Source organism: Pinus tabuliformis, chromosome 6 (assembly GCF_031772625.1).
Source record: "Pinus tabuliformis cultivar Carrire ecotype Pingquan chromosome 6, CPIR1, whole genome shotgun sequence".
In the NCBI taxonomy this organism is placed as follows: domain Eukaryota; kingdom Viridiplantae; phylum Streptophyta; class Pinopsida; order Pinales; family Pinaceae; genus Pinus; species Pinus tabuliformis.
The window spans coordinates 1,472,613,068-1,472,632,719 of record NC_142292.1 but is presented as its reverse complement, the minus strand read 5'-3'; the positions used below and the strand labels follow the sequence as shown (position 1 = coordinate 1,472,632,719).

The 19,652-nt window shown below is 36.2% G+C and overlaps 1 pseudogene; it reads right to left on the bottom strand.

Moving 5' to 3' along the window:
* Nucleotides 1–17,376: 17,376 nt before the first annotated feature.
* On the bottom strand, nucleotides 17,377–17,898 carry LOC149264200 (chalcone synthase 1B pseudogene; annotated as a pseudogene).
* Between the last annotated feature and the right edge of the window lie 1,754 nt (nucleotides 17,899–19,652).

Genomic DNA, 19,652 nt, shown 5'->3' with positions numbered 1-19,652 from the left:
CTCAGCACAATTATGACCTTTAGTGTATTTGCTATCACAACTGTAATAAAGCCCTTTTGCTATTTTTTCTTCCAATTGTTGTGGTGTCAACCTTATAGGTTGTGGAAGACTAGGGGCAACATCACTTCCGTCTTTATAGTTGTGAGTGGTATGCTTCCTGGTTGCCATAATTTTTCTTTCTATTTTTCTTGCTAACCTGAATGCCTTCTCTAATGAATCAAGTTCCCAAAGGAGAACATCATGTTGGATATTATCCTTTAAAGTCCCTATGAACACATCAATCCTATGCTCCTCTGGAATATTTTTTACCCTTATGTTCAATTTTTGGAACTCCTCAATGTGTTCCATTATTGAACCCTTTTGTTTGAGACTTATCAATTGGCTAAAAAAAGTGTTTCTTTTTGTATCCTCATAATGTGCTGTCAATTCTTCCGTAAAAATTGCCCAAGTGATAATTTGTTTACGAGATCAAAGCCATTGATACCATACAAACTGATTTGGTTCCAAATATAAAGTTGCAATACGTACCTTTTGTGTGTTTTGCACATTATTGAGATCGAAAAATTGCTCCATTTGTAATATCCATGTTGTGGGATCCTTGCCATCAAACTTCCTCATATCAATTTTTGGAATATGGTGGGTCTTTGGTCCAACATTAGAGTCTATGAAATCGTGATTAACATTTCTTTTGTTCTCATCATGAGTTTCCTTTACTACCCTTTCACCATTAGTAAGCATTTCTTGTAAAAACTTTGTCAAATCTGTCTTCAAATCTTCCATGCTTATCTTCAAATATATCTTCAAATCATCCATCTTAGCTTCCATTCCATTAATCTTAGCTTCCACACCCTTTATCTTAGATTCCACGCCATTTGTCTTAGCTTCTGTTAGCTTTTGTGAGAGTGACATTTGTTGCACTTGGTCGTGTAATTTTAATATATCATGTAGCATTTCTTCCTCTTCTTCATGAGTCATGCTAGGGCTTTTAGGTTGCTTACTAGGTGTTTGAATTTTATTTCCTTGGGGCATCAGTTATAGATAATAATGCTCTACTATTCCCTTTGAATTCTTCAAAATAATTTTTCAAACCAAGCTTAAGAAAAAATTTTAAAAAAATCTACACACCTTTTTTCACTTTGTAGGAGCTCGATATTGCCTCTGATGTATCTCTGTAATTTCGGATCATCCAATTCTAAAATTGTGACCTACAGTAGTCCTCTATGTCCTCTTTCCAATGCTACCAGTCTGATCCAAATTGGATTCTCCAAGGAAGAGTTATGCCAAATCTCCCACAGTGACTTCATTATAGACTAGTTTAGTAGTGCAAATTTGTACGATGTTCCATGAGTCACTATTTCGACCTTTTTCTCTAAAAAATATATACAAGAAACTACAGTCCGTCCTCTTTTGGTACCTTCTTATGAAATTTCAATCCGATGCTCGGAGAGAAAGTTATGACGATTTTCCCCAGGTCGCCTGTTTGGAATGTAATTCAGGAGTCTGCAAAAAGACCAACTTCCTCAGATCATATATCAGCAAATATAGCGCGAAAAGCTCTGAAATTTGGAACCGAGGTTCAGTGCAATTTCATCTCAAATGGTTTTTTTTTTAGCTTCTGAAACGTCGCAGAAAAAAAGTTATAGCGAAAATTCCACGATCACCTATTAGGAGCAGCAAAACCCTAGAATCCAAAGCTCTGATACCAAATGTGATGAAACCAGCTCAAAAAAAGATAGAATGGATAGATCAATGCCTTAGAATTCAGCCTCTTCGAGGGGGAAACCTCCTTTACATTACATAAATGAACAATTATTCGATGATTCAAATGACGAAACCTCCTTTCTATATATAGGAGTCTAAGGAGTCACAATATAACCCAACCGACCTAACAGTAATAATATAAAGCCACAAAAATAACAATAGAGGGATTCTATGGGGCACAGTAATAACAATATGGGGACAATAGGGGCACAACAATATTAATAAGGGATACAACTACAATAGTAATGGGGTAATCACTAGTATTATAGGGACCTAATAGCAGCCCACCCTTTGCGAGACTAAATTCTCTTTCATCTAGACCTAATTTTAGAACCTTTGATTTCTGAAGGATTTTTTTTCTTATCTTATTCTAGACTCTAGAATCAGATGGAGGTTGTATGCAGATAGCCTAGGTTAGCATACTTGTTAAGATTCTTAACACCAAAATACCATACCAGAATATTTGGTTAGGCATTCACTTTCCATGGACTTTGGAATTTTTCTCACTAACTTAAAGAGCATCTCAACATGAGTTGAATATAAGTGTTTCCGGAAGTGGAAATGAATCACCATTAACTTCCTATTTACTTTGGCAGGATGCCCCAATTGGGGTATACATCTCCTCAATCGGAATTGAACTTATATATTTCTGCAAGTGGAATTGTTTCACTGTTGATTGAAAACGAAATTGACATGATTTTCTGTGGACCGATGTGGCTTGCAATTATGAAGCCTTGAGGTGCCATTTCTCTCTAGCTTATATTGTAAACTATTCTCTCATGTAGATCTCACAAAGAACAATTTTCTATGTTTAATATGTTATTAGGATCCCTATGTTTCACTTTATTGAGGGCTTATCTGATTTGAATTCACTATTTCTTATCATTGTGCATACATAACGGTCAAGTTGTGACCTAACTTCCTATTCTCATCTTGAGTAACATGTATCCACAAGGAGATTGTTATCAAGATAATTTGACCTGTTGTCGGTGGATCATTTCATATTAACAGAAGAAAACCTACAGGGTGCTACTTAATGCTCAAGAAGCAACAATCACCCCCTTATGACTAGGAAATAATTTGAAAACTACTTATAAAGCTACTTCTGAAATTTTTCAATAAGGTTGTCCTAAATTTGTTCTTCACCTCACCAAAATTTTATATGAGTTGGGACTGGTATGTGGCTTTTTTATAACATATTTGGACATAATGATCAGTTAGCAGTTGACATCTTAGAGGTAGAATGCCAAATAAGTTGTCAAATTAAGGAAGGTTATATTCAGAAGGTACAACAATTTTTGGGTTATATTCAACAAGTGCCATGTGTGTGAGGGAGGTTACGATCTATTCTTGTCTGGGTCGAGTTACTAGTGGATTTTTCTTACATGCAAAGTGTTTCACTTTGATTTCATCCCTCTACTATCTCTCTCCTAGGTGCACTTTTATTCTCTTCCCATTATGTTGCTTCTATAAAACAATGTTGTAGGTTAGTATTCCTGAGGTGAGACAATTTGACACAGATTCTAAGAGCTTCTAGCCATCAACTATATTCATCTAGGACTTTACAGACTCCATTTGCCATTGTATGCCAGAGATTTAAAAAGAAGGTTGTAATGTATCAATGATTATGGTTTTGTTTTAAGCCTCTTTATTAATACATTAAATGGATTCAACTATGATTTGCTTCTAGTTTTTCGAATTTACATGGTTGTTTACTTGTGCAATCATGCTGCAGGGATCTCATTTGTTATTTTTCACTTCTTTTGAATTCTACTTTCACTTAAGGCTCACATTCATTCCATTTCATTCATTTAAACACTATTGTTATGGTTCATAAAGATTATTTGGATTCATAACTTTCAAATTGAGCTAGAAGTAACATGGAAAGTGTTGACAGAAGTATGTGGTAAATAGGGGAAGAGTGTTGAATTTATGAATGTGTCTGACTCTATACAAACTGAAGATTTGTTTGAAGGACTCGTTGAGTCATAAATACCTTGATCCAGTGGATATTGGTGGCAACCCATCTATTCCACTTAGACCCCCAGGCCGTCTCTTTCGGTTTTTTGGTTTCCTTAATTGTAGCACAATTTAATATTTTTGGCATTTTTTCGGGTCCTGAACTTCCGGAGTCGTTTGGAGTCCCTAAATAACGTTTTTAGGGAAAACGGAGAGACCGAAAATGTCTCATAACAACTTGCTAATTTGTTTCTGGCTTTTTCTTCGAGATCTTTGAAACAAGGTATTATGATAGCCAAATGGAGATCGTATGCCAAAGTTACGACCCTGGGAAGTTGATGTACCAATTTACCCAAATGGGGTCCACTATTTTGGTGCTTCATCTCCTAGGGTTAGGTTTTTGGATGTTTAGGGGTTTCCATTGTTTCTCAATAATAAATAGGCCTTTGAGCCTCATTATAACACAGTTCAGAGGCATGTAGCCACCACATCTCTTCTAAGAGATAAGCTACCATTGCCTGAGCTATCTTATTTCCATTCTGTTTGTAAGAATAGTTCAATATTTTTCTATTAATGAAATGAAGTGTTTTTCTACTGCATCTCTGTATTTATGATTCTATCTGGAAGTTGTTGCGTTCCTTTTTAAGTTCGGATCAGTGGTATCAGAGTGGTCTACTCTTTCTCTGTTTTTCTTTGCATGTCCCCAATGAGGTTAGGGTACAAGGAGTTAAGGCTTGATCTAGTTGAACTGTTGCAAGATCAACCTCGTAAAATCTAACAACCTCCCATGGCGGAAGAAAAGAAAGACGAGGGGGCAACAGATTCTTTCAAAATGTTTCTCGAGGAAGCCCTCGAGTGACAGAGGGACGCGATGATGGATAACTTTGCCCAAATCCTTTGATGGCTACCGAAAAATGATGCATCTTCATCCAGCAGCCACTCTGGGGGCACAACTCCTTTTAAGGTAAAAGTTAACTTCGATATTCCCATATTTGAAGGCCTGATAGATGCAAACGAAGTAGATAAATGGTTAAATCTGTTGGAAGTATATTTTTCAATTCATGACTTTTCCAATCAGGAAAAGATTACTTTTGCACTTCTCAAAGCTGCCCCACATGTCAAGGACTAGTGGGAAACCTACTGTGAACAAAAGGACGAGAGTGAACCCTCACTGTTTTCAGCCGTACCCACTTGTGATTCTTTTCGAGATGCCATCAAGGAACAATATTACCCTGTCAGGAGCTATGAAGATAACTACATAAAGTGGACCATGCTACGGTAGGGAAGGGACCAAGATGTGTTTGAGTTCACAAATATTTTCCATACCCTTCGCACGAAGTTGGGTATCCAAGATACTGAGTGAAATTTGGTGATCAAGTACTGCGACTATCTACACAAGTACATCCAGGACGAGATGGAGTTCTTGGATATTTCCTTGCTCGTCACAGTGTACTGGTACGCTGCCAAGATTGAGTAAAATTTTAAACAGAAGAAGTGGGACTTTGGATATTTGAATCCAAAGCAAGGAAAAGGAACCCCCAAACCACATAACAAAGGACCAAGACAAGGCAAGGCTACCCAGGACAGCACACCGAAGCCGCAAGCAAAGAAAAACACCACGAAACAAAGAAGGACATAGGAAAATGGTGTGAGTTCCATAAGAGATCCACTCACAATACAAGTGAGTGTCGAGCCAAATAGTCATTGGTGGCTGAGATGAAGGCTTCTGAATCAGGTGCATGTTCTGATTCTGAATCACAACTCGATAAGGGAACTGACAAAGGGAAGTAGATCATTGATGTGGAGTCTAGTGCCATCGTGGCCACCACCAAGATCTAGAAGATAGAGCCTAAAGATCCAAAGGAGGGGGAACACATCTTCCACTCACAGATGTGGGTGAAGGGTTCTCCGCTGCAGTTCATTGTTTACAGCAGGAGCCAAAAGAACCTCATTTGATCAGAGGTCATGAAGTGGTTGGGCCTAAAGACTACAACACATCCACAGTCGTACACCATTGGGTGGCTTCACCAAGGATGAGATCTTCGCGTCAGCGAGCAGTGTGACCTTCCCTACAACATCAAGCCCTTCACGGATGAGGTACTGTATGATGTTTCTCCTCTTGAAGTTTGTGATGTATTGTTAAGAAAAACCATATTGTGGAAGTGACAAGTTGTATATGAGTCTAGACCTCGCTCTGTGATTATTACATTGGCCAATAAGTTGTATAGGATACCGAAGGTAGCCCCGCCTATCACCATCTCTTTTATCACTGCAAAGCAATGCAGTAAGATCATTTCCTAGACCAGGAAATTGGTTTTCCTTATGATTTTCTCTCAGGGAAAGAAGAAGGTTGTGGCCACGACTTTTAGGCAGGGCTCCTCTGTACAACAACAGCAGATGGACAAGGTTGTGGAGGAGTACAGGGATATTTTCACCTCACCTACAGGGGTACCTCTACAAGTCAGATCAAGCACCCATTGATTTGACCCCGGGCGTGTCATTGCTTAATGGGTCGATCTATTGACGCTCTGTTCTAGAGAACGATGAGATCAAGAGGCAGATTCAGGAACTATTGCAGAAAGGGAACATCAGGCCAAGCTCAACACCCCGTGGGAGCCCGATTGTATTGGTACATAAGAAGGATGGCACCTAGAGGCTCTATATTCACTACTGAGCATTGAACAAGATCACTGTCTAGAATAGGTACCCAACCTACAGATTGATGACCTTCTTGACCGGCTCAAGGGGGCCAAATATTTCAGCAAGATTGACTTGAAGTCAGGTTATCACCAGGTGCCTATCGAACCCTCTGATGTGTGGAAGACTACCTTCAAATTCGAGGGTCTTTTCGAATGGTTGGTCATGCCGTTTGGATTGACGAACGCCCTTGCAACCTTCATGAGACTGATGGACGACATATTGTGACCCTTCACCAATGCATTCATGGTGGTGTATTTAGATGACATCTTTATCTTCAGCTAGAGTTGGGACGAGCACCTCCACCATATTCGACGGGTCCTTCAAACCCTGCGACAACACAATTTGTGTGCTATCTTGGAGAAATGCACCTTTGGTCTGACCTAGGTTCAATATCTCGGGTACATAATTGATGAGCAGGGTGTACACGTGGACCCATCCAAGATACAAGTCATTCGGGATTGGCTAGCCCTAACCACTCTAACAGAGATCTACAACTTTTTCGGTCTTGCCAACTTCTACCCTCGGTTCGTGTTGGGGTTCTCTCATATCACTTGGCCTTTAAGTCAAGTCACCAAGGGCGGAGCAAAAAGCAAAGTTTTTTTGGTCTGAAACCCAACAACAAGCATTCTCCAAGTTGAAGAATAGTCTCTGTTCTACACCAGTGCTCACATTACCAAACCTACAACAACCATTTGAAATTAATATAGATGCCTTTGACTATGCTATTGGTGCGGTTCTTACTCATCATGGGCATCCAATGGCTTACCACAGTGAGACACTTTTAGACACAGTATGAAAATACCCCACTTACAACAAAGAAATGTATACCATTGTGAATTCCTATCATCAATGGAAGCATTGCATTCTGGGGAAGGAAACAGTCATCCACACAGACCACCGACCTCTACAGTTCATACATACACAAGGGAAGTTTTAGAACGATCACCATTAGAAATGGTCCACCTACCTGCAACAGTTCCATTTGAACATTAAGTATAAGAAGGGCAACACCAATAATGTCATTGATTACCTTAGTTGACCACCGGTCATGGCGCTGATCACTGTGCTCGACTCTTATGGGCATGAGACATTGTGGTGGCCGCATCTTTACAAGAGTGATCTAGAATTCAGCAACGCACACCAGACATTCCTGGAAGGGAAGAAAGTTCAAAATTTTCACCTTCAAGATGCAATTTTATGCCTCCTGGGACACATCTATGTTCCTTCAAGCCAGCTTGCCAAGATGATTTGGAAGGCACACTACAGTCGGGTCGCTGTACATTTCGGAGTAGAGAAAACAGTGGGGTATTGCAGAAGTATTTCTATTGGCTGAAAGTTTGTGAGGATGTTGGGAAGTACATTAGATCCTGCACCGCCTGCACCATTTCCAAACCAACCATCAATAAGCAAGGTCTGTATACTCCTCTACCTACTCCTAGTCGGCCTTGGGAATCTGTCTCCATGGATTACATGTCGGACCTTCCTTCTACTAAGTAGGCAATAATTGTGTTTTCGTGGTCTTCGACAGATTCTCTAATATGGCCATCATGGCGGCCTGCAAGAAGAGTATCACAATAGAGACCACTACTAAGCTCTTCTTTGAGCAAGTGTGGGTACACTTTGGGATCCCACAGTCCATTGTCTCAGATCGGGACAACAGATTCCTGAGCGCATTTTGGTTAAGTCTTTGGTCGATGCTAGATACAAAACTTACTAAGTCCACGACTTTCCATCCCCAAACTGATGGCCAAACAGAGGTTGTCAACAGTATGATCGCACACATTCTACGCATGTACAACTCAAAGCATCCACGCACATGGGATGAAAGCCTCTCCTATGTCCAACACAGCTACAACATAACTCTCCATAGCTCAACGGGCCACAAGCCCTTTCAAGTAGAGCCAGGATTTAAGCCATTATGTCTCATTGACGTGGTCATACCATTTGCAGCTACTTAGGCAGATTCAGCTCATGTCCAGTTGAAACCAACAGGGCTAACAACTTCATTGAGCGCATTCAATACATTCGCCTATAGGTCCATGATATATTGGATAGAGTCAATGCTAAGTACAAGAAACACCATGATCAGCATTGAGTACTGCACAAGTTCCAGGTGGGTGACAAAGTTTGTCTACATTTGCAGAAGGAGCGCCTCACTGGACCTCACCACAAGCTTCACCTACTTCGATATGAGCCATACACCATCACCAAGGTTGTAGGGGACAATGCCTTCGAGCTTAACGTTCCACCGTTCCTTGTTCTGCACTCAGTGTTCAATGTAGACTACCTTTGGCCATACATTCCACCGTTGTTGGACACATCTGACGTTGTAGAACAGCTCACACCAATAGAGCTAAACCCGAACTGCATGAAATAGGCCACCACTGATCGGATCATGGACACAGATCAAGAACACTCGCTAGCAGAAGATCCAACTATATCGGGTTGTCAAAGGTGGCCAAATCCTTCACCAAGGCAAGTGGCTCACCAGGGACCAAGTTCAGCTGAAGTTTCCCCATCTCATGGAGGCACTCAACGCAATGGGGACCATTACTTCCTAAGGGGGCAAGAATGATCCAGGTGGATATTGGTGGCCACTCGCCTATTCCACTTGGACCCCCAACACTGTCTCTTTCAAATTTTTGGTTTCCTTAGTTGTAGCACAATTTACTATTCTTGGTAGTTTTCTAGGTCCTAAACTTTTGGAGTCGTTTTGAGACCCTAAACAACGTTTTTAGGGAAAACTGAGAGACTAGAAATGTCTTAAATTGGCTTGCAAATTAGTTTTTGGCCTTCTCTTTGAGATTTTCGAAACGAGATATTATGATAGCGAAATGGAGATCGTATGCCAAAGTTACGACCCCGGGAAGTTGATGTACCAATTTACCCAAACGAGGCCCACAGTTTTGGTGCTTCATCTCCTAGGGTTAAGTTTTTGGATGTTTAGGGTTTTCCATTGTTTCTCAATAATAAATAGGCCTTTGAGCCTCATTATAAAACAGTTCAGAGGCATGTAGCGGCCACATCTCTTCTCAAAGATAAGCTACCATCGCCCGAGCCATCTTATTTGCATTTTGTTTGTAAGAATAGTTCAATTTTTTTGTATTAATGAAATGAAGTGCTTTTTTGCTGCATCTCTGTATTTATGATTATATATGTCGCTCCTGTTTAAGTTTGGATCATGCCTAGACTCCATTTCATCCTGATAGTGCCAAAAAATATTGCCTACAAGCACTCAGCCTTAAATGCCTGCCTCAAAGGGGAGCTCACTTAAGGTGGAGTTCGATGTGGGGTATTTTAGCTCATTAAATAAGGTGTTTAGTCACTGACTACTCTAGCTTTTTTAGTCTATTATCTACAAAATCATTTCCTCCCTCTCGTATGTAGTCTGGCAGCTAATTATTAAGCTTGTGATGCACTAATCATGATCATTCAACCTACAACACTTTGTACAACCCCATCTATTACACAAATCGATATATGAACTATTGCCTTCCACATTCCCCCACTCCTCCTATCGACGTTCATTTGTACCTCTTGGTGCATTGCTAGTCAATAATCGAAAGTAAATAATATACATCTCAAGTGTCGTGAATAATGGAGAAGTTATAACCTTCTTCATTGTTTAAAGCACACTCTTTCACCTCCACTAAAATTATTAAAATGGTTTTAAATAGTTCAATTTGAAATTTGGTGTCATAGTCGATTAGGTTAAAAGATTATATATATAACTAAAAGTATGGTTTGTCACACGATCTAAACCATCCATAAAGTTTTGTACGATGATCAACATAATGTCATCATTATGTTCATTTCTTTTTGCATCGTGATACGCATGAGCACAATTGACTGTGGGGTGTACCCACCAATAAGATACGAATATCAAATCTAAAATACCACATACACAATTTTTGAAATTTAAGTCTCTGTTTTGATCTTTTTAACCCCAAAAAATGTATATGGGCAAGGAAATCTTTTACTGTATTTGACAGGCAAATCACTTTGTGATAGACAATTTGGGCATCATATTCCACCGCTACTCACCATAAGCATAGGCCAGGTAAAGCACAATTGACCCACATCTTGAATCGATGGATACTCTAGACAATAAAGAGATTGTATTTGAAGCACATCGAATAAAGTTGCGATTGATATTTATAGTGTGAAATTGCAAAGACCTTGAAACCTATATTTTCAATTACTTTGAAGCACATTAGATCAAATTGCAATTGATATTTACATTCATAAAATGAAGCTACAAAAACCACCCTACTTATATTTCCAATTAAATTTTATATATGAGTTAATGTTTAGCTATTCAATTAATCAACTAATTTATTGTATATATACAATTTTATTTTATTTTTCATTTTAAAACATTTATTACCATTCACTCAAAAAACAATCAACTAATTTATTGTATATATACAATTTTATTTTATTTTTCATTTTAAAACATTTATTACCATTCACTCAAAAAACAATACAATTTCGTTTGAAATACCGGATTTATGGCCACTCACTCAAATAACAATAGACTTTCATTTGAAATGCCATTTTAAGACATGAACATGTAATTTGGTTTTCTTCCATCATATAAAACTAAATTGTAATTAAAGATAACATCCAAATTTAAGTTTGAAATCAACTCTAAATGTTACTTAAAAAAAATCCTACCTAACTAATTGGCAACATTAACCTTTTTTTTTGGGTCAATAATATATATCTAAGTTAAAACTATTTCTTATTTTAAAATAAAATTGAAAACTACCCTTTACTTTCTTTTCTTAAAACATAAGGAAACAGATTATCTAAAACTCAAAAAATATTTAACACAAATAAAACTTTACCCTTTAATAACAACCAATAAATAAATATATTATAAATTCAATTAGATAATTTAATACTTAATATTTATATATTAAAATCAATCAACTCTTTTTGGATTCTTTTTAGATACACTTCTAGGTGCCAGAAAATCAATGAAGTTACTATTACTATTTTTTGTTCGTACAATATAACTTTAACGTTATATTTGTATTAAAATCTCACAGTCAACCACGATTATCGAACACAGTCTACCGTGATATCAAACACAGTCCACCGTGATAAGATTCGTTACAAATACAAATTTTATGTTTGTAATATATAATTTTATTATTTTTTATTAATTATATTAAAAATGATTTTTTAAAATTGGTCCGGCTAGACATGTGTTTACCTTTTTCATTTTTATTTGACATATGTTTATTTATTTATTTTATCTTCATTTATCTATTGTTTTGTCCATAAAATAACATATTTTGTTTCATTTTCATTTGACATTTTTTTATCATTTTTTTCATCATCATTTGACATCTGTTTGTCCGCCTTTTTGTCACCATGTTCAAAATATTTTATTAATAAAATGACATCAAAATTGGATCAAAATGTTCTGTGCATAAAGTAACATACGTGTTTCATTTTCATTTTATATTTTTTAATCTACCTTTTTCATTTTCATCTGTGTGTCTGTTTTTTTTGCCACTATCTTCAAAATGTTTTACCAGTAAAATGACACCTGTTCTGTTCAAAATTTGATTGAAATGATATAGGTGATATTATAAATAACACGGGATTCCATTACAAAGTCGAGTGTACATTTACGGCCATCTTTATTTGATTGAAATGAGATAGGTAATATTATAAATAAGACGGGGAATTCTATTACACAGTGGAGTGTACATTTACTATTATTTTTATGTGGATTGTTGATTTTTTGAATATTTTGTTTGATTCTTGAATATTTAGGGAATCAGTAATTGACTAGATCATTTTTATATCTGTCTAATTCTCAAATATTTAGGGAATCAGCGATCGACTAAACCATCCAAATATTCAAAAATCAACAATCCACTCAAGCTCAGGGTACATTTACAAATAACATTATATCCAGAAAATATTCAACAATCCACTTAAGCTCAGGGTACATTTACAAATAACATTATATCCAGAAAATATTGTTATGATAACAACTTTGATCCTTAAATATCTCCGGCCAAATTGAATTGGAGCTTTAAATTCTGCTAAACGTGGCTCTTAACCGTTTAATTCTTCGACAAGCATCAGTTTTCTTTCACATTTGCGTCGGGAGATGAATATCTGAGCATGCATGTTAGAAATTTGGGAGATTGGACTCAAGACATAGGGAGCTTATTCCAGCAGGCCAGCTCAGCAGTGTACAGCGTAAAAGATTTCCCGGTAAATGAAACTTGACAAGTATCTCGGCTGACATTCAGTTCGTATTTGCAGGCTTTAAACGTGGCATGGGAGGATGGGGTATGCGATTCTTCCAGAGACTTTTCCACCTTACCAAGGTTTGCAGTCGAGCTATGTATTGTAATTTTATGTCAGATCTCCGTAAACTCGATTCCACCGGGATTTGAAGAAGGTAAGAACGACCACACATGCACGCAGATTTCCATACGCCTTTCGAAGTTTGGATTTTTCTTTTTTAAACTAAGTCTGTCATAGAAATGCACAATTATCTTTCAAGCGTTTACGAAGAAGATGATGCTCGATCTGCCTTCATAACATAGTTACCAAATTCGAATTCGAATTCGATTTGGATTCGAATTCGATACGATAAAAATGAATGAAAAATTTTCAATTCGAAAAAAATTAGATAATATATTTTTTAAATATTTTTAAATAATATATATTTAGAATATTTTTAGCTATTTTCTTTTTAATTTATTTTGAATTTTATATAACTTATAACTATATATAATAAAAAAATTTCAGAACCAAATTTTAATTTATTTTGAAATTTATATAACTTATAACTATATATAATAAAAAATCTTCAGAACCAAATCCACTCAAAAAGAATTTACACTCACCTCTTCCCTCCAAACTATATACTCTTCTCAAAAACCTATATTCTTTCTTTGATTTCAAAATTTTATTAATATAAAATCCTTGTTTATTTAGAAAATTAATATTCAAATTTATTTTATAGAAAAATCAACCTCTTGTCTTAAAAAAATAAAATAAATTTTCTAATTTAAATACTTCCATTTCCTTCTCTATAACCCGGAAAAATCTAACCAGAAAATATAGTTATGTGCATTTCCCTCCAAACCATATACTCTTTTCAAAAACCTATTTTCTTTCTTTGATTTCAAAGATTCATTAATGTAAAATCCTTCCCTATTTAGAAAATTAATATTCAAATTTATTTTATAAAAAAATCAACCGCTTATTTTTAAAAAAAGAAATTTTCTAATTTAAATACTTCCATTTCCTTCTCTGTGAGTGGGAAAATTCTAACCAAAAAATAAGATTTAATAATATCAATTCTAACCAAAAAAATAAGATTTAATAATATCAATGCTCATAACTCTACAGCTTACCTTAGAAATTGGGAATTTACGTATTTAACCTATGAAATCTAAAATCTAAGTAACCCATAAGTCTCCTAATTTTTATGTTTTTAACTCTATGCATGCTATAAAGTAGCAATCTTTTATGTTTTAGCTGGGTGCATGCTATACCGCAGCAATTTCTATTTTCCTATGTGTGCATGCCATACAACATCAATCTATCTATTTGTGTTTAGCGAATGAACAATCTATTAGGTGAATTTTTTGTCTTTCTCTGCTGCTTGACATACAGCAACAATTTTTGTTTTTCTTTGTTACATGCCATATTGCAACAATTTTTATTTTACTCTACAGCATGTCTTTGTTACATGCCATACTGCAACAATTTTTATTTTACTCTGCAGCATGCCATACTGCAACAATTTTTGTTTTTCTCTGCAGCATGCCATACCACAGCAATCTATTTGTTCTTTAGTTAATAAACCACATGCCATACCGCAGCAATCTATTTGTTCTTTAGTTAATAAACCATCTGCGGCCATTAACTATGCCACGTGCGCAAATTGTTTTGTATTTTTAACGGTGATTCGGCCATATTTGGTAACTATTCTTCATAATAATGGTGCAAGCTTTGCACATGAGTGCATGACCTAGTGGTCGGGGCAGTCGATTTCACCCACCCCGGCCACGATCTATTCCTGCAAGGCTGCGGATGTTGGTGTATATTTGGTCAATGATGAAATATTCTGGTTGATTTGATGGCTGCGATGTGACTCTTATCAGCTTGTTCTGATATGTATAATGTAACAAAAAGAAACCCGGTTAAGTTTCTACTTGGAAACTAGCCCCTCCCTTTTTAAAACAATGATGCAAGCTTTGCATCCCACCGAAACAGGACTTGACATAGTCTCCTGAACGCCGGTAATCAGGGTTGGGTTTTGACTACCATTTTGCCATTCAAAGGGCATTTTGACTGTTAAAATCGTTTCTTGCGATGGGTTTTGAAACGTTTAGACCCTATTTTTGACTGTTCACTTTTTAATAAAAACGTCATTAATCACAGCTGAAAGGCACTTGCACCTCTAACAGGGCTAGAATTTGATGGCAATATATGCATTATTTACTTGTGAAAGAAAATATATTGACACATTAATAATTAAGTGTTATGATATTTCGAATTCATCCATAATATTTGCTTTTATTTAAATAACAAAGGTTAATGTTACTTAAATATATATGTGTATTATTTTATGGTAAAAATTATATTTTCTGTTTTTATAAAACTTTTATTTTAACCTGGTTTATGCCATGGTTATGTTTTTTAAAGTTGTTTACTTCTTTCTTTCACCAGAGAATCAATAAATTATAGTCAAATAATGAATATAGTATACAAAAGTTTTTGGTTTTAATTCTCGTCTAAAATAGGATGAAACCAATCAGTGGGATGTCGTCCCCATGAGGTCGTATCATTTTTTTGGAACTCCAAAACCATTGTGTACCTTACCCACCCAATATCAATTTAAAATAGGATAAAACCAATCAGATTAGATGTCATGCCTATTTACCCAAAATCAATCTAAAATAGGATGAAACCAATCAGATTGGACGTAGTGCCCATTAGGTGGTATCATTTGGACTCCAAAACCAGTGTTTACCTTACCAACCAATGTGTATCTTACCAACCCAAATCACTGTAGATCATTGGATGAAGATAAATATAACTTTAATATTATTGGAGGTAAGCATAATGACAGAATCTGCGAAAATAAAAGATTGAGAATGGGATGACCAAATTAGCCAAAATAAAATATTGAAAATGGGAGAATAAAAGATTGAAAATGGAATTGAAAATGGGAGGTGGGTTGAAGATATTGAGTGAGTAGCATACATGTAGGTAGCTGGCAAAGTAAATGAATGAATGAAATTGTTATAAAAAAAAGAGGTGTAGGAAAAAGGCATTAGAATTCTAAAACAGAATTAACTGTAGTTTATTGATAGATATGAACATATAGAAAACATGGTATCTTCATCCAAATCGCATATGCAGGATACATTCCAGAACTATTACACTATTACCATGCTTCAATAATCACTAAGCTATTAAATTTTAGTTTTAAGTCAAACTTCCAAGATCTCCGTAGTGTGCTTTGGTAGTTCAAATTTCATCTTTGATAGGATGGTCACATGGAAGCTACGGAGAGCATAAGGAGCATTTCTTTCTCTGAAAAGTGGGGCAAGATTTTAAATTGTTTAAATTTAGAAACCCATATAACACTCTGGAAGCACTGAGAAGCTTTGCAATGCCATGGAAAATAACCTTTGGATGACTGTGTTGAGGAAGATGGTAGCACAACTTTAGCACAAATTGTACTTCAATACAACAAGTTGAAGTGTGCTTTGACCCCTATAATGTGTTGAGGAAGATGGTAGCATAACTTTAACACAAATTTTACTTCAATACAATAAGTTGAAGTGTGCTTTGACCCCTATAATGTGCAGGCCCATCCTTCCTATGCTTTCAACACTTATTACTTGAAGAATGGGATGTTGCCTAACACTTGTGACTTCCTCGGGAGTGCAACTCTTACTATGCAAGTTAATCCATATGGGTTTTAAATATATTTAAGTCTCTTACCATTAATAATATGTTTATTACTATGAAAATAGTGTGTTGTAATTTAGTATTGCGCCAACCTCCCTTTTAAGTCACAAGCTAAACGTCTTACCCAAATAGATGCAACTTACACTTTTTTTTGTTGTTCTCAAGAAGCATATGCTACAAATTTCTCATCTCCCTTTAAGTCACAAGCTAAACATCTTACCCAAATAGATGCAACTTATTAAAAAAAAAAAAAAACCTTTCTTTGTTGTTTTCAAGAAGCGTAGGCTACAAATTTCTCCTCATTATTAACCAACCTAACTTGCTTCAACCTTAACCAAGGATAATTTTTTTTGTAATTAACATTTATAATAATTTATAATATGAGTAGTATTAGGAATAGTCATCTAATTAAAATACCCCTGATCTCATTACTAATAAGTTAAGTTTGGAAGTTATTATGTCTTAAGTTTTGTGAGGCCAATTCTAAAATCAGTGCAAAGGATCCAGAGTGTTGCCATTAGTTTAACACTCTAAATTGAAAAGTAAGAAATTGTACATGAAATATTATCTACCTTTGGATTTTCATTTGTTGTTTTAATTCTACAAATTCAACATTATATCTACATTTTCATATAATATGGACTAGTGCATGTGACTTTTGCATGTCACACCATGAACCTCTATTCTTCTGTGGTAACGATACAAGAGTACACCTCACAAATTGTTCACTAACATCAAAGCCAAAATTCTTACAATTGAAAATGGGTCCAAAATTCCACTGAGCTCACCACCCTCACTAAAGCAAACATATACAAGATCTAACATTAGGAAACAAAGATTTTTAAAATTTTGAGGTTGGTTATGAAAAACAAGGTTAAAAATGACATTTGTTTATGTATGATTGACCACCTGATAGGTTAAAGAGGGGATGGATGTAAAATTCTATTTATTTCCTGGGTTTTGAAGTGTTTCTGATGTTAAATCAGTGCCTTACTTGAGAAGGTGAAATGTAAGACCCACTTCTCTGAGGTGCCCATCTATGGCTCCTTCACTGTGTGGCAATATGTTTTCCCCCGTCCACCAAATCTCGAACAATGCGTTCTCCGACCCCTTGATAGGGTCCGCGCCCACAATGACTGCAGCTGCCCCATCGGCAAAGAGGGCCTGCCCCACGAGGCTGTCCAGGTGGCTTTCGTTCGGCCCTCTGAATGTCACTGCCGCTATTTCGCTGCAGACAACCAGGATTCGAGATCCTCCGTTGTTCTCTGCGAGATCCTTGGCTATTCTCAGCACCGTCCCGCCTGCAAAGCAGCCCTGCTGATATAGCATCACTCGTTTTACAGTCTGCCGAAGGCCTAATAGCTTTGTCAGGGCATAATCCGCGCCCGGCATGTCGACACCACTGGTTGTGCAGAAGAGGAGATGGGTGATCTTGGACTTGGGCTGCCCCCACTCTTTGATCGCCTTGCTGGCTGCTTCTTTGCCTAGCTTGGGGACTTCGACCACCACCATAATCGGTATATGCCTGACGAATCCTCAACCTTTAATTTCACATTTTCCAAGCTGTTTATGACTTCAACAGTCTCCATATAAATGCGGACGTCTTCTACTGCGGATCAACTGGACGTGTTGTCCAAAAAATTGACAAGCAAGTCGAGTACCAAATTCATTTTCCACAAAGAGCACCATCAAACAATATACAACAGTTTCTTGATTTCTTGTTCCTCTTATTTTTTTCACCGTCGAATCCAAGAGCGGTTTTCTAGCCGGTCATTCTATGCTTATTATCGTCCTTATTTATATTGTAAAGTTGCATAAAAGACTTGCTGCAAACATCGCAGAAAATATGTATAAAACTTACACAATTTTTAGTCAGACTGCGTTGTTTAAACATCGCAGAAAATAGGTATAAAACTTACACAATTTTTAGTCAGACTGCGTTGTTTATAGAGGTGGAAGAATTGTATGGATAAATAAAATTTTGTAGTAGTATTGTTTATTCATTTTTTTTACGATGAAAATGGATATAGTATCTTCAAAAATTTTGAGCACCTAAAATCTTTAAATTTAATAGTTATAATTTGGATTTATAAAAATCTTTACTCAATTAAATTTAATTAAAATATTATCAAAATTTCCCAATTTTGAAAACAAAAACTTTCAGATCTGATGTGGAGCTAAAATGTGAATATTTATTCAACAGAAATATGGAAAAGTTAGGTTAGCAACCCAGCAAGCCAAAACTCAAAGAAAAAGCTGCAGATAGCAGTCAGCCAACAGGTTCACAAATCCTTTCTTACCAAACATGGAATCTGAGACAGAAGCACAGCTTGCATGGATGCAGTAATAAAGAACGACTATTATTACTACAAAGCAAAGCAGAACAGCTTTGTATCTATTGAGAATATTCTGAAGCAATTTATCCGGGGGTGGTAATTTGGATCTATTGCTGTTAATTTCTTTATAAGGATATTCTGAATTAATTAATCGTACCACCATGTTTCTTTCCGTGTAATATTCATTTAATGCATCTTTTAAACCCCAAACGCTTTGCCACGCGTTGTGGGCCGACCAAATCGTCCTTGTCTCCATGCTTCTACTTCTGACTTCCATTACTTTTTTCAGGGGTTAAATTTGACAGATGCCCTTACTTGTCCGCGAATTTGTTTACGACGGTTTTATTTTTAAATTGCTTATCACATCACTTTTAATATCTATTTTTATCAGTTTTATATAAGTTTTCAAATTATACACCACAATTTGACACTTAATAAATCTAGAGAGTTAATTGATAAATAGATAAACTTCAAATCTTACAAAATGTGTCTAAACCTTAAACTATTGAATTATTAAAAAAACTAATTTTAATTAAATTAATGAACCTCTTGACCTTTAAAGGTAGTAAGAAGAAACACCCTTATTCACGAAATTAGAGAGGAGCTGAGTAGTTTGAAGGCTTGGAAATTAGATTCATGAACTGCCATGAACAACGTGGCTTGGAAATTAGATTCATGAACTGCCATGAACAACATTTACATGCAAATTCAAGAGTTAGCCAAGTTAATGGGAACAATATAGCTAAATACAATCAGAAATCAGGAGAAAGCCCTTTTGAAGCACCTTCAAAGGAGTTAGCTGCCACATCCAAGACCCGGTGAAAATCCTACTGGCCTTAATGGCCCACAAATGTGGTCTATCTCAAAGGACAAGGCTAAGTTCCAGTGCCGATGAATTTGACAGAATAAAAATGGAAGATAAAGCCACTT